Below are 16,720 nucleotides of genomic sequence, written 5' to 3'. Positions count from 1 at the left end.
GAGTATCTGAGTTTGTACTATGAGTACTACTGTCTTCATCAATCCCATTGTAGCTCTAAATTTAATTTAAAAAGTGGTTCTGATGGCTTCATTCAAATTTGAAATTCTTCAATAAAAAAGCATTTTTTAAGATGCACACAATAAATTAATGCATTACATTTTAAAATTACAATTTCTTTTCAAAAATCATTCCCCACAGATATCAAATTCTTTCATTGTCCAGGTTCTCTGAAGTTCTACTGAATTCAGTCAAGGGAAGATCATGCTACTCCACATTGAGCAGAGCACCAAGTTGTCTCAACAGTAAAAATGCCTTGTTATAAGACCACTACCCTTAGTTTTATTATAGTCACCTTCTCTGCTATTAACCTTCTTCCCAGTTTAACACATAAGATAGCTTTAACTTGTCCTATTTCTGTTGAGATTGTAGGATATATGTATGTAATTAAAGTAATAAAAACTATATTTTTTTTTTTATTTTGTGCAGTTGTATATAGCAGCAAGAGTATTAGATTCAAAGGGTTACAGCTTATTTTCTGTGGAAATGCTGAGGCTCACCTAGAAAAGATGTCTTGGGTCATTTAGAGCTTAAAAACCTTCTCATTATGAGGAATTAAGAATGAAGGAATTCTAACCTCCTGAAACTTCTCAGGCCCAACAGTGGCCAGTTTCTGTGATGCAGCAGTTTGCAGCTTTGCAGTGTGGTAGACAATACTTGTAAGACCTTTGGTCCTGATTCTGTTCTCATTGCTATTTGTGTATTTCAGAGTGATCTGAAATGATCCCTGCTTCACAGCATTTTCAAACAGAGGAGAGATAAGCCAGTACATATCACTTACCAGGGATCTTGAAAGCAAAGAGATTGCTTGGCACTATGAAGTTGTTGTCATAGCTATTATGCATACCAATCTCAGTCTATTTTAAGTCGACTAATTAGGGAAAAGTTGAATACAAAAGAAATGCTCTAGGGCCTCCTAATCTGAAATAATATCAGGCTGTGCTTTATCAACTCACTGGGGCCTGTTTGTGATGATTATATGCATACTTCTATCTGCTTTGGAGGCAGAGCTAAACCAGAGTGAGCTCTGTGCACTAGTAGAAAAACAGTGCTACTCTATGTGCTTTTTGGGTGAGCTGTTCAGGCTCCTCTAACATGAAAAGGTCTCTTTTTATGCAAATACAAGGAGAGATATAGGCTCTCAAAATATCTTTTCTATCCCTATAGTATTCTTCTTGTTCCAGCTCTGTGGAGGTATCTAAGAATTTCAGGTTCGTAAATATAATTTTATTAATTGTCTGTATAAGTGTAAATCTTAAGGCTCTTAGTGCATTCTCAGTTTAGCTTTCTCTCACATCTGAAATGACAGTCTAATTTAAGAATTTTAAACAGCCTATAGATTTGACAAATCTGATACTGGACTTGGCTTAAAGGAGTTTTTGAAATGTAATATTTTAGGTATGGAACACATTCATATTACTTTGCTAACCTGCCAAAGGCATGATTTCGTTTGGGTTCTGTTTGGATTCTGCAAAATCTCACAGGAAGCAACTGCAGAAAACTGCTGGAGGACACCTACATTTAAAAAACGTATGCTGCTCTGAGATAAGTTCTCTGTTTCCCTATTCTTCCCCTTTAAAGCTTGTACATAAATGAGAAATACATTGTCATTCAGGGCTGCCTCAACCCAACCACAAGTTCTATGACTGACATTTATGCAAAATGTTGATAGACAAATTCCGTAGTTATTTATCAACACTAAGCAGTCCCTGCAGACATCACTCAGCAACCATATCCCATCATGCAAGCATTCCTATTTCCTTTCAAGTCATTCATCTGTATATGGGAGCTATTTAAACAAATAAACTTACCTAGATATGGAAACAGTTGCCACATTCATACATATATGAAAGGAAAACTGCATTTAATAAAAGACTTCTATTTGGATATATGAGAAAAACCCTGCAATATGAGAAGAAACAGAGAAATAATACCTCCTTCCTATTTACATCCTTTTCCCTATACAGAGAGCTAAGTTAAAAAGTTCAAAAGGTAGAATTTATTAACCCATGCACATGCAGCTTTATGTGTGTGTAGGACTTATGAATAAGAAATGGGCATAATGACTTGTGTTACCTATTTGATTTTAAGAAAAATGTTTTCTATTACCATTAAGTATAGTTTTAAAGGCAAAGCTCTGTCTGCTCTGTATAAATTCACTAGAAAAAAACTCAACTTATTATTCTTCCTATGAAATTTTTACAGGAGCGAGAGGGATTTTATTTTTTTCTGAGGCATGTATAAGAATTTCAGATTTTAGAGTAATTTTAAATGCTTGAAGTATTGAAGATTAACACTGCAATGTGTGTCCCACATATTTATTAAAATACAAAATAATGTATATTGTGCAATATTTTTTAGTATCATAAATTGGCACTTAGATTTAGAAATAGTTCATTTGAAAGTTTGGTATGCTGATACCAAATGAAAAATAAACAGAAAAAGAAACCTATGATAAAATTATCCTGATCAATTACTTGCCAGGAAGCTGGACTTCTGTTTGTCCCAGTACTCCTCAATAACTCCTTAATAACAGATTAAAGTGTTCCTGAATGATAATTTTGTTCATTTATTTTTTATGAGATGATTCAATTCAGAGTGCATAAGACATTTCTTCACTATCTACTTTTTAGACTCAAAAAAGGTTGACCTCTATCTTAATCAGATACACATATCCAGGAGCAGAATTCATCTCAGATAACTATATTGGAGACCTCTTATTCAGCTTGGGAATGTTACAACAGCAGTGAGAAGCAGCTTTGCAAGAAGGGCTCTGTGTTTTATTAAAAAGCAAGTGGAGGGAATTTCAGGTACTGTAGTAATTTACAAGGGGTGTGTTCTAAGCCCTGCCTTATGCCAGCTCAGCTCCCAGGCAGTAGGTGCTTGTTTGCTCCTCTCTAATGCAGTGGGGAAAGAGTTGATGTTTGTCTTTGCAGATGTCCTGTGGCCTCCTTCAGCTACACAAATGTCTTGCCTCCAGTAATCAGCCCTGATTCTTGAAGATCATTTTTGATCATTAGGGTCAGGTGCTTATGTACAGAAATGAACCCCTAACAGAGTTCTGGAGAATTATGAGAGAAAAAAAAACAAAACAAAACAATTCTGATAACCCTGATGCTCACAAAGTAAGTTTGAACAAGTTTCTGCCTAAAGAAAAAAAATCCTAAATCCTAAAGTCTAATAAAATTCAGCTCGTAAGAAAAGACGAGATTCAGAGTCCTAAGTGAAGCTTTTTCTGATATCTGCAAATGGGACATCTGCAAGCATCAGTGCCAGCGAAGCAGTTTCATGATAGAAAATATTGTTTTGAATATACAAATGTATGGGTAGTTTTACCAGTTTCATTACTTACTTTTACATGGTTAAAACTGGTTGCAGCCAGTCTCAGTTAGTTCCTTGTGATAAAAAGATCTGACAATGGACAAAGGATTTATCACTTCACTTCCTTCTGTTTCCCTGATATCTTCTGCTGTCTTGCCTTGTGATAAAAGCCTGAAGTTATACTTGGAAAATCTATACTTAGAAACCCTATTAGAGGTCTACATCAATTTCACTGCCTTATGAATTAGAAAAGGTGCTGTACATCACCAACCTAGACATCAGTTTTATCCCTCTTCTCTCATCGTCATTCATCAGTTATGACACACACAGCTTAGATCAAGCTGGCTGAGCTAAAACAGACAAATCCTCCCACTAATAGAGCAGAGCAATATTTCAGTCACTTTGCCCCCTGCATGATGTCAGGAAGCATACCAGATCATATAGTTACTCAACCACTCTATGGGATATTTATCCTCAGCTGGGTAAAAGAAACATGCCCAAACAGTTAATTCTTTAGAGTGGCCAGTCAGTTAATGTGACTCTCTGTGGCTGATAAATTGGGTCCTCTTCCAATGAGAGGAATTGCTGCTATGCTACATTTGGGAAAATATGATTTAGAAGGTAAATTTCCCAACAGCAAGCTAGTTCTTCTGAGCTCTACCTTTAAAACATGATTTAAGGAACAGAAGTCATTGCCGCCCTTGTGACAACATAAAACCTTTTTGGATGCCTAAACCCCACCCTTTGTGTTGCTAGTACTTAGTAAGTCTGATTTTCTTATGCCTGCAGTTATGTTTTAAAATGAAATGGTACGTGAAATTATTTTCTTTCTCTATCTAAGCTCTTCCCACATTTCAGATAAAATCAAGTACGATAATTATGAGTGTATATACTTACGCTACTGGAAAATATTTGATTCTCTCACACTTAGGAAATATGTGATTCATTCAAATCTCATCAGTTCATTAGAGAGCATGTGAATTTCACCCAGAGGGCAACAAATGATATGTTGATAAATCCAATTATCATAATTGTGTTAGATTGACTGTCACAATGGGAAAATACCTTACTAAAAATACAATACTTTAAAAGAGAAATATAAAGCCAGTCTGCTATAATGAGGCTATAAAATATGTATGTGCATTTAAAGAACCATCCATTGCCCCATGCAGAAGTGCAGTGTACTTGTTATTTCAGGAAGTTAGTGATGCATACATATGTCAGAGAAGCATGTCGTGCCATCTTCTCATTTCAGTCCACAAGAGATAAAACCAAGTCAGCACTAAGTGAAGAAAATGACGCAATCATGTAGAGTGGATTTTTTATTTAGATGGTACCACAGAGTACAGTGGGTCTCTGCAGCTCACAGCTCAGTTATCTCACAGGCAGCAATAGTTCTCACAGCAAACTTACAGGTTTCACTCTGAAGAAAGTTGTGCATTCGTCATGGTGATATGGAATAATGACTGCAGCTGGAAGTTGGCTATTTGTTAGCACAACTGTCCAAACCCCAGACACTCACTTTGTGGGATGGAACAAGCAGAGCCTTAAAGCAACCCCAATTTCTGTTTTCTGCCTCTGTGACAGCCTTCTCCTGTACAGTATGAATTCTCCTGGTGTATGAATATCTGTGTTTCGGACAGATTGAAGGTGGGAAGAAAGTTGACTGTAAACTAGAGTGTACTTCATCCTCAGTCAACTGGGACTGAATAGCCCCAAAAGAACCTAAGAATTTCTTGGCATTCATTTCATCATCTCCCTGTTCAGTTAAAGTGTTGGTCTTTTACAGACTCTTTATGGAGCAAAGATTTGATGGCAAATTTTGGTGAGGAGGCACAAAAAATGTACCTCCTCTTTGTCTTTGATCTTCCATCTCCACCACCCCCATATCTTGGAAAAATATATTTTCATTTATGTTTTCTTCTCTGTAGAGATAGATGAAAATTAAATAATGCCATTTGACACTTTTTGAATTTGTGCTGCTGAAAACCTTTTTATACAATGTTCATAATGTAGTGATTTGAGCAGCACAGAAAAGCAAGTAAACAAAAGGCCAAGGAAAACTCAAAAAGTGTACATCTGACAGTTACAATGTAGTGCTGAAAGGCAGATTCCAAGGTGAATAGTTTAATTTCTGCAGTTCCCTGACTTGTCTAGTGAATGGACACAGTGGTTGATTTCATTGAAAAAGGACCCAAATGTAACCATACTCATTCTTTAATCAAAGATGGAGCATTATATTGTGTATATCTACTAAACTGATCAGTGTCTTACAATTCAGAGGTGGAAAAATCATCTATACAGCTCAAATCACTGCAGTCCTGTTCTATTCACCTGTATAGTCTGCATAATCTGCTCTGTGAGTATCAATTTCCTTACCAGAACATTTTCTAACTGTGTAAATTTCCAACAGTTCCAATAAATTTTCTTCTAAAAATGTGTCAGTCTACCACAGAGCCTCACATTTCCTTGGTGTACCACTAGGTACAGATCTGGGCCAGTTAGAGCTTTTTTGGACATTATGGCTGCCTCATTTAAAAGTCACATACTAGTCACCCATGCTGGGTTTGGAAATTATATTTAATTCAGTGAGACAGAGAAGATTTCAGAAACTAGCTTCCAGTTTTAAAATTTATAATTTAAGGTGTAGAATAAAATAGCTATTTTAGATCATTTAAAGAAATTTTATGAGCCTTTTGTACCCTTTACCATTTGGATTCATTTTAACAATTATAATATTGGGATTTAAAGGCAGTACTGCTATTCTTTTATTTCTATTAGCATTTTTTAAATCTTATAAAATATTCTAAAATGTCACATTTCTATGAAGTACATGGTATCTATGCAATAACAAATGGACTATGTATATCTTATGCAATATATTTTCTAAAATTATTTTGGCATTCCTGCTTGCTTAATTTTTCGTTCTTAAATAACTTTTTTTTTCATCAGAAAACTACCACCCATCAGGTATTCATGCATATAGTGATTTTTTTCTACAGTTTTTGATAATATATCCACACACACTTGCACAGCATACATTCCATTACACATAAAATTTAATCTTCAGTACATCTGTGCATTGAGTTTCCCTTCTCTCATGTGCAGTCATACTCCAAGCTGAGATTTCTAAAACTGAGTTACGTGAGAAAAGTACCTGTGAAGTCCATTAGAATCAAATTATAAATCAATAAATTTAATGAGCATGGATAGTAAGAAAAAAAATCTTGTCACAGATACTTACTTACACATTAGCTATGTCTTTTGTTTACAAAGCTTGCTTTCATTTAGATTGTATTGCTCATCATTATGCTAAAACTAGTGCAGTAAATAAAAAGGAATTGTAATGAAAATGGTAACTGGCCTACTAATATTTCTCTCCCTCTCCCCAGTCATTGCACTGAGTTTGACCAGAGAAATCTTTTTTTATGTAATTTGATCTAGGGCTGTCACCAGCAGGATAGTTTTCAGGATTTTAAATAGCATGCTTATTTCACAGGACAGCTTTATAAAATGAAACTCAGTGCCAATGTTCCCTTACCTATGTTGCATAAGAGAAATCAGTATAAAGAGATAACATAAACACACTGTATTGTATTTGAAATCACACATGGATAAAAGCAGGAACTTCCTACAACTAGAAATATAAAGATTCAGAGGCATTAGACCAGAAATTTCACAATATTTTATTTTCTAGAAAACTGATAAAAGACTGCAGGGGAGGAAGAGAACTCAAATACTGCCCAGTGCAACATGGTTTAGCTCCAACTGGCAACTAAGCACCATGCAGCTGTCACTATTGTAGTTTAGACACAGTATTTCAGCAGGTCCCAAGGAGCATGCTGTTAAATTGTCCTATTGAAAGTGTTCACGGTTTATTGCAGTTTGCTGTAGACTTCAGAATTTATTTTACATGTTCTAAGCCTAAACTCTGAGGTATATTTATGAGAGCCAATAGATACTTAAGATAATGCTCAAACAAATTTATCTAATTGTTGCAGTGCTCAAAATATTTTTATTAGACTGCCAAGAATACTTTTTTCTTGATGTACTGACTAGAATCAGCACGTGTCTGGTATATCTAGAGAACTTATCCCCAGAAGAATGGGACACTTGTCTTTGAAATAAGGAATTACTAGATTTTTATGGACAAAGTGACACAGCTGATAGACGCACGCTCTCGAGACAATGGATGAATATTTGAACAGGATTAATATTTCATTTTCCCCTTTCTGAGGCAAAGGGCTCAGTAGGATCAGGAAATTCCTCTTCCTCCTCTCAGCCCTCACCCCACCGATGTTGTCATGGTCACACTGTCCTCAAAGCTTCCTCTAGAGGGCGAGGTCAATCGAGGACTGAAAAAAGCCTAGTCCAATCAAGTTTTGAATATCTTCAGAGCTTCCAAATATTTCCCAAATCTTGATTACCCTCAGTGTGAAAAAAGATGTCCTTGTATTTAAGCTGGATTCCCATGTTGCACCTTGTGTCTGCTGCCCCATGGCCCTCACTGTGCCCCTCTGAGGAGAGGCTGGCTCTGCCCTACTCTCCAGCAGGGAGGTTCAACTTCTCCCAGCATCTTCTTGTACTTGTTGTGGCAGTGCCTTCACCTTCTTGGGAGCCCTTGACTGCACTGACTACAGCATGACATGGTCCATGCAGTACTGGGGAGCCCCAGGTCTGCAGATTATCCTTCAGAAGGATGGAAGGGACTGTTCCTCCCTGTGTGTTGGCTGCACTCCTACCACTACAGCCCAGTGTGCTGCTGACCATCTTCACTGCAAAGGCAAATTGCTGACTCTCAACTGCTTTAACCTCAGGATTAAAGCAACCTCACTTTTATAGACTAGATCATGGGGCATGGGATAGAAAAAGCTCATTGGCCCCAGGAAGGCAACACCTCCTGAAAACATGCCTTTACCAAATATCACATTTCTCACACACTGTTCTGTGATCAACACTAGGTGTTAATCCCTGTTATTAATTCCCTTGCTTCTGTTTTCCTTTGAGTAGCTTGAGAAAATCCAAGCTACATCTTTCCCAGAGTCTTCACTAGTATCCACGTTGGGTTACCATAAAATACAGAATATTCTGTATTCTATGTATATAACATATGTTCTTAATTCACTATACTTTGTTTGATATTTAATCAGGTGAAGGAAAAAAATAGATGAAGAAAATAACGGTTAGTCAATAACTGAATTGTACAGCACAATACTTTTGCTTCATAAGACTGCATAGTATCTGAGTGGCCCAGTTTATGGCCCATCCCCTCCTCTTGGAGCACAAAGTGGCTTTTTGGGCTTGTGATTTTTCCTTACTCTGTGCCTTTGAATAGGAGGTGGATTTAAGGACACTCGAACAAAAAATTCTCTTCTCCCTAATTTTAAGTAAAACAGAACCAGTCTTAATTGCTTGCAGGTCTGCAGGAGTCTTTCCATTGGATTGGGATCAAGATCTGTAAATTTAATTGGCATTTACCACAGATCTCCAGGCACAATTTGATATTAGGCTGTTACTAAATCAATCTGTTGTTCTTTGTTTATGCAGAATGTTGGAAGAAACTTGGATGAAAAGCATGTATGGCTCATTGTCTCACAAAACCAAAGGAGTTGTAGATTGCTTTACTACTCTCCTTGGGCTTTCAAAATAGTCTGTATTATATCTCTTCTATAGTCTAAAGAAAGCAAAACAGAATAAAGATTCTAGGCATAAGCATTAAAGATGTACTGATCTTAAGAAATATTTCACGAAAGGTATGATAGAAAGAAAAACATCTAATGTTTTTCAAAAGCTATTAATATTAGTCAAAAGTTGGGGGGGTTTGGTGGGATTTTTTTGTTTGCTTTTGTTTTGTCGTTAAATTTTTTCTTGTGTTTTTGTTGGAAGTTTGTTACGTTGGTTAGATTGATTTGGTTTTGAGGCTTTCTTTTTGTTTTGTTTTTGGTTTTGGATTCAGTTTCCCCCAGATCCATCAGATTGTTTAATATTAAACAGAATTTGAGGATTTTTTTTAATCTCAGTTTAATCCTGCTGAAAATATTGGCCACAATGCAGCAAAAGCTGGCATAGAAACAAATGCTTTTGTCAATACATGTATTTTGACTTCTACATGGAATAATTAGACCTATGCAGCCCAAGGAAGTTGGCTGATATCAGCTGAGATTAGTCACACATCTCTGGTAAGGCAATCACAGATCAGTGTCACCATACATTGGGGACCACAGTCATGGAGTATGAGGAAATTCATATAGACTCAGGTTTAACTTTGGTCATGAGACCTATCCTTGAAACATATCTGTGCATGAAGGAGTAACATCTGGTGTAGCCTACACACTATAGAAATGAGAAAGGGAACTAACAGAATACACTAGGACTGAAGCTTTTGAGGAGCTTTCTAAGAAAGGCAGTGCACTCCAAAAGGTATTCAAAACAGACAGCTTTCAGAAAGGAAATGGCTCACATTATACTTTTATACATAATCTGAATCACAGCTAATATAATTATTATACATTTAAGTTACTGAACATCCTAAAAGATGTCAAGTGTTATTGCTTCAAATGTTTTATTAATTCGTCTTCTTAGCCTATCCAATTTATCCAATTTCTCCTTAATACATATTAAATTTATTATATTTTTGATTAGGTCTAACATGGAGTTCACCAACAGTCTTCTGTGGATTAAATTTCTATCAGTGATGTCTGAAGTCTGGGATGAACTGTTGCATTGATGTGCTTTGCATGTCATAAATCATGTATGATCTATTCTGTGTTTGCCTTAATATAATGTAATTTTATTTGTTTGTTTGTTTGTTTGTTTGTTTGTTTAAAACACTTAACATTATGAAAATGGCTGCTATTGTCCATTTCATCCAGTTAGAGTTAAGAATTATGTTATAGTGACTAGTAAACATGCTCCTTACATCCACTGTTGCATATCTATCTGTAACAGCAACAGCAGGCCAATGCTTTCTCACATCTGTATCAATGTGCCAGTTCAGGATACCATAATCTTGACCTGAGCTCTGTATGGGTGCTGGGTTTGTGTGGAAAGGTTTTGGGAGGGAGGGACGGCAGAGATGTTTCCTTGAGAAACTGCCAGAAGGTGCCACATGTCCAGTAGAACCAGGGCCACTGCTGGCCAAGGCTGAGCCCATCAGGTAGCTACACATCTGGGATAACATAATTAAAAAGGGAAAAAGAGCTGCTGTGCAACAGCTACTGGAAATGTGGAATGAGAATATTTGAGGAACAGCTCTACAGACACCAAGGTCAGTGAAGAAGGAGAGGGAAACTCATGAGTGGTGAGAAGGGAGCAGTGAGAAGGTGTTTTAAGATTTGGGTTTATTTCTCATTATCCTATTCTGATTTGATTGTTAATAAAATAATTTCCAAAAATTGAGTTTGTTTTGCCTGAAATAGTAATTGCTGAGTGAAGTCCCTGTCCTTATCTCAATCTATCAGTTTTTGTCGTGTTTTTGCCCTCTGTCAGTTGAAGAAGAGAGTGATAAATGGGTTTTGATGACACCTGGCATGCAACCATCAACCCACTGCAATATGCAGGGGACTGTTGTTGTTACTCTGAAGGTAGGTAAACAATTAATAGTTTTAAATCTGTATCCTTGTATACACACAACACACATAAACCTCTAATTCTTGATAAATATATTGGGAAAATACTGTTCTACTTCAAAATACCTGAAATTCACCATATCATCACCAAAATGAGAAGAGAGATGAACACCATCAACAAACAGAAAATAAAGAGCATTTATTATGTTCATGGGGAAAAATAGTAAAAAATATTTTATAAAGTATGCATTGGCTTGTTTGTTTCTTTGATTATCTCTGAAGGAAACAATAGCAAAAAGCTCCTGGGTCTTTAGTCTTGAGCTTTTTGATTACAGATTTATCCTTCCATCATCACTTTTCCAGTAACTTCTGTAGGTCTGATACTTGCAAACCCTGCTTACAAATGTAACAGACAAGAACTCTTACCTGCAATTAGGGTCTTGCACAGCATCATGTTCTGTGGATAATTATCAGAAAAGTACCAGGGAAGGTCAAAAGATCTGCCTTTCAAATTTTCTTCCTTGCTTAGTGACACAGAAAATGAAAAACTGTCAGATCTTTGTGGGTTTGAGCTTTGCTGCTTGAGTCCTCAACAATGCAAAGCGGTTTCTTCTCATTGCTTACACTGAAGAGGAAAACTCTGAAAACTCATCATGAATCTGGACAATAGCAGCTCATCTGGACAATAGTAGCTCATGCAGCTAACCAATTTTAGAATCACTTCAACAAGCAGAGGCTTTAGCATTGGGAACAGAACAGTAAAGCCCTTCTCATAAGGTAAATATGGAATCTGTAAATTGTTTACTTAGAAGAATAATGAAACATTTTTATTTGGATAAATCTATTCAGAGAAAAGTTTGTACAGCCTATTTCCAAGAATTTTAAATCTGACAACGAAATTATAGGCAGTACTGAGATAATCAATGCTATTATAAATGGTTTTAGAGACATGTAGGAACATTTCTGGGTATGAGTCTCAAAGTCTAGGAAAGAACATAAAAATTTCTTTGGAGATTGTCCTGTTAAGAAAAAGAAATATTTTCTCTTCTTCTTTTAGGCAGATTCTTTGCTCCTCACCCCCATCAGCATTCATCTGTCTCTCCCCCCTCCCAACACACACAAGTTCCACACCCAAAGCAGAAGAGAAATAGTCGTTTCCTCCTCAATCTCCACCAATTTTCCTGACGTTGTAATTAAAGGGCTGACAGGGAAAGTGCAGTACTTGCTGTGAAATGAAATTGTTACACTAAAGAGAGCCCTAGACAGCTCAGTGATAAGATAATTTAGATGGCAAGGGAAAGCAGCTAACATATATGTGGGTATAAATGACAAAGAGTGGAGATTCGAGCTTTTGAAAACGTGGTTCAGACATCTCATCTCGAGACCGTGGGGAAGAAGGTGCAGAGCTGTACTTTAAGCTTTCCTGCCAGTCATGGGTAGAAGCTGAGAGTTATTGAACAGGAGCTGCATCTGAATGGAAAAGTAAGAGACAGCAGCAAACTGATGGCAGGTAAGTGTTGTTAAAGCAGACTATTGTAGTGAGGGGGAAAAAGTAACAAGTAGAAAGAAAAACATGGTGGATACCTAGAGAAAGTGTGCAAAAATAATTTTATATATTCCTTTCAGATACAGGAAGGGATAATGATAACGCAGAAGCTGAACTGTATGTATAAATGAACAATTGTATTTTTTTAAAAGCAAAACAAGATGAATTATATAGAAATAACTTCTGATTTCTTTTGAAAAGGGACCTAATATATAAAGATATAAAACCTATTATATCTTCAAGAGGACTGGTGCATGAGATATTTTATGTATAAAAGGAGTATATCAGAAGAAAAGAATGACAAATTTCCTACCAGCATAAACCATTTACACTGCAGTGAAAAATAGAAATGCCAAGAAAATAATTGGAGGAAACTTTGAAGACTTTGTAGGTCTAAATGACAATCTAAACTAGGAAGTTTAAGCACCACAATGCCCATAATAAAGGATCTCTGTTACTCTGACATTTCAAAAACAAAAAAACACCATGAAGTGGGTCCTGGAATGAGCTAATTTGAGTCACTGTAATATGTACTGCCTGAACAGCCAGAAAGACCAGCAGCTTTACTTGTTTACTTCAAAGAAAGGAGTCATATAGACAAACTATTGGTATGTGAATTGACAGTGGTAACGAGAAGTCACACTTGAGATATCCTATAATGTCACCACAGAAAATTAAATATTTGAAGTAGCAAGCATTTGTAAAATTCTTTAAATATTTTACTTTGAAAATATACAGAACTGAATGACAGTTTAAAAAGAAAAATGTGTCTACAACACTCTAAAGCAAGTTTAAAAAAATTTTAAACTATTGCTTCTTTTATTTTTTTTTCTTTTAATCAGTATTTTAGTTTCACATCTTCACATGGCCAGAATACTAGATAACCAGCTGTAGAATTGAATTAAAATCTGAAGGAGTATCTTCTTTATATTGCAGCCAAAGTAAGGACACACACATCTTGTAAAAAAGATTATTGCTGAGAGATTTTTCATTTATAATTTTGTAATACTGGATTTGAACGAAGATAAAAACCAATTCTGAGAATCTTCAAGGTCATGTCCAAGCTACGTTTGCAGGCTTTTAAAAACTTACTGTAATAAAAGATGTTTGCAAAAATCACATTTGAATGATGGCCTGCTTATCAAATATAGCTAAATATCAGTTTTGTATACAAAGGATGGACCGGTTAAGTGTGGGTGAATGTATGCTGTAAAACTCAAGGCAGTATCTGTTGGACATTTATAAAGAGCTGCTGGAGAACTGAAAGACTATTAATGAACTTTCATGCATAGGATGTTAGTCTGATGTCCATTGGCTAATGAACAATGAAATGCTGAAGAAAACTGTGAATAAAGAATAAGCGAGCTTCCACCAAATAATTTTTTCTTGTTAATGGAACAATGCTTGAAGACAGAATGATTACTTGTTTCTTATGTTTTGTACATATCATTTGACAATGGTTTCAATGTCAAATTTAGTGAAATAGATTCCAAAATGCAACCTGTGCCTAATATCTTTGCATTATCACCCATCTTGCTTTTCTTTTGTTATCCTTTTTCAATTTTAAAGTCACCATTGTATTTCTTCTCATCTGACTGCTGTAATTCATTGTTCTTACTTGTTTAGTGTCTCTGCATTATTCCTTTGTTAATGAAGTGCAATAATCCTGAAATATTTCCTCATTATAGTTGATAGCATCAAATCAGATTACCTAACATAGCAACCGTTACCAAGAAAGTCAACATCTCAAACTATATAATCCATGTTAGCACTGTTAAATGCTTTGTTTTATTTTATTTTAAGGCCCTATCTAACCTCCTTTCTTCAGAGAAAAGGTTTGGCTTTTTTTCCCTATAGATATTTGTGATCTCTTAGCACTAAAAAGAAAATAATTTTGCTAAGTGAAAGACTCAACAGTTCTCATGCTCTCAAGCTATTCTGAACAGCAGTCAAATGAGAGCAAAATCGTGTTTCTCTGCTAAGGTGGCTTGTTAATAAGCAGAAAATTATAGGACTAATTAATTTGTGAAGTGTTTACTGCGTTTATAAGCAAATTTTGATAGATGTCTCATGGATAGTTCTGTACCTATAAAACGACAGCCATAAAGAAGTTGGCAGAGAAAGAACTTGATAAATGAAAAAAGCTTCCTTTATGCCTGTCACTTTCAGTACTTGAAAGTGTTGGTACTTATTCATGGTTCATGCAAGTATTTTTTCTACAATAGGCAGAAGCAATATATTTAATTTATTTTTATCATGATCTCTAATTTTTTCTCAGTGACTAAAGATCATCGCCCAGGGAGGTGGTGGAGCCACTGACCCTGGAGGTGTTTTAAAAAAACTGGATATGGCACTTAGTGCCATGGTCTGGTTGTCAAAGTGGTGTTAGGTCATAGGTTGGACTCGATGCTCTCAAAGGTCTTTTCCAACTTTGTTAATTCCATGATTCTGTGAATCTGTGACTCAGAATGAAGTACAGTTCACCATATGTGATGTCCTATTGAGAAATAGGGAAAGAGAGAGCAGGATTCACCCTCGGGTTTCAACATCATTTTCAAAATATTTGGAGGAGGCAGTGGCTACTTCCACACACAGCCTGTAAGGTTGCTGGAGCACTTATCTGCTCTGCAGAAGTGCTGGTACCAAAACTCTCTTTACATTTGATTTAGAGCAGACGTGAACTTGGCTTTTCTATATCTCAAGAGAGTATGATAACTTCTGGCTTGTAGGATACTCTGGAATGAGTAGATATCAATATCAATCCCCTTTTGAAGAGGTTCTACTTCACGTAACCAACATTAATTCAGGAGAATATGAATGGCTTTGCATAATGTAATCATTAGAGAACTCAACTGGATGCAAAGACAGCTGGATCCCAGCCTGATTCACTGTGTTCCTTCTGTAGCCCATTGTGTTGGTTTTGCTTCATTCTGTATTTACAAAATACAGAATTCCCCCATGTCTTTGTCTATTCAGGAATTTCTTTTTAATGTCCTGAAAAGAACTGGCTTGACATTTTTTCTATTTTTCTCCATATTTTGCTTTACTAGAAATGTGAAAATCATGTTTGAAATTGTTTTGACTGTTTCAGAGAAGCAAATATCAGCAAGCAATGCATGCTGCAAAGGGTTAGTTCTTTGGGTACTTTTTCTTGTCAAAGTTTGTCAAGGACTTGAAATACAAATCAGATTATAAATGTTTGCTATTAACTTGGCAAGAGTTATTGTTATTGTTATTATTTTTGTTTTTCATTCTTAAACACCTTAGCCAGTGATTGTTTATTTAGTACAGAAAGTCTGCATGGATTCCTCTGACAGTAGGAAAAATTAAAACCATAGTTATTTTTAGGCTTTCTCATGCTTTAAAAATATTTGTTGTGCTTTAATTAAATACAGATTAGATTCAGACCAAAATTTTTAAAATTGCCTATCTCAATATGTTAGAAGATTGAAAAATGTCCTAAATCAGGAGTGCCAACAAAAATTCCTTCTTCCTCTCCCAGATTTTTAATAATCCAATGGATTTTCTTTGTGGAATTTTAAAATGTTCTAGGTCATATGAATCAAAATAACCCCTTTTGTCCTGGTGCTCCTTCAGAGTTAATGCCATTTTTTTTGGACTGTAAAGTTGCACTTTACTGCTCTGAATACCACTTCCACTTCATTTTTGGGATATAAGGAGATTATTTAAATTTATGTGACTCTCAAGTGTGCCAATCTCTCTAAGGCTTTATATGCCTTTTGGCACATCTTCTGGCAGCTAAAGTATTAAATATGGTAAGCAGATACAAAGATGATTAAGGACTGGTTTGGCATTTGTACAAAATATTTTTTAATGCGCATTTATTTCATAGTGGTTCAAAATATGCACTTTTACTGTGTGTGATATAGCAGTTTCAATTTGAGTGAAGTGTGAAAATAAATCACTATCTATGACAATCATTTTTTCTTTGATGGAATACTTTTGCTGAAGAGTGGAAAAAGGTACAGAGGAAATTTTAAAGACAGTAAGGAACTTCTGTGGCAACAGGAGGGTTTCATAAAAGAGCACTAAATAACCAGCTTTGTTGCCTCTCAAAGTTCCCTTTGACAGCTGAAAATTTGTAATGCTAGCTCATGAGAGAATATAGGGGTGGTCTTCCTTAACTACTAAATTAAATTTGAAATTTTGTTTTGTTTCCTTTTTCAACAACTATGAGCTCTCATTCCACTACTTGCTCTATTCTAA

This window comes from Erithacus rubecula (assembly GCF_903797595.1).
Source record: "Erithacus rubecula genome assembly, chromosome: 5".
In the NCBI taxonomy this organism is placed as follows: Eukaryota; Metazoa; Chordata; class Aves; order Passeriformes; family Muscicapidae; genus Erithacus; species Erithacus rubecula.
The sequence above is the reverse complement of the archived record's forward strand: the minus strand, read 5'-3'. Positions refer to the sequence as shown.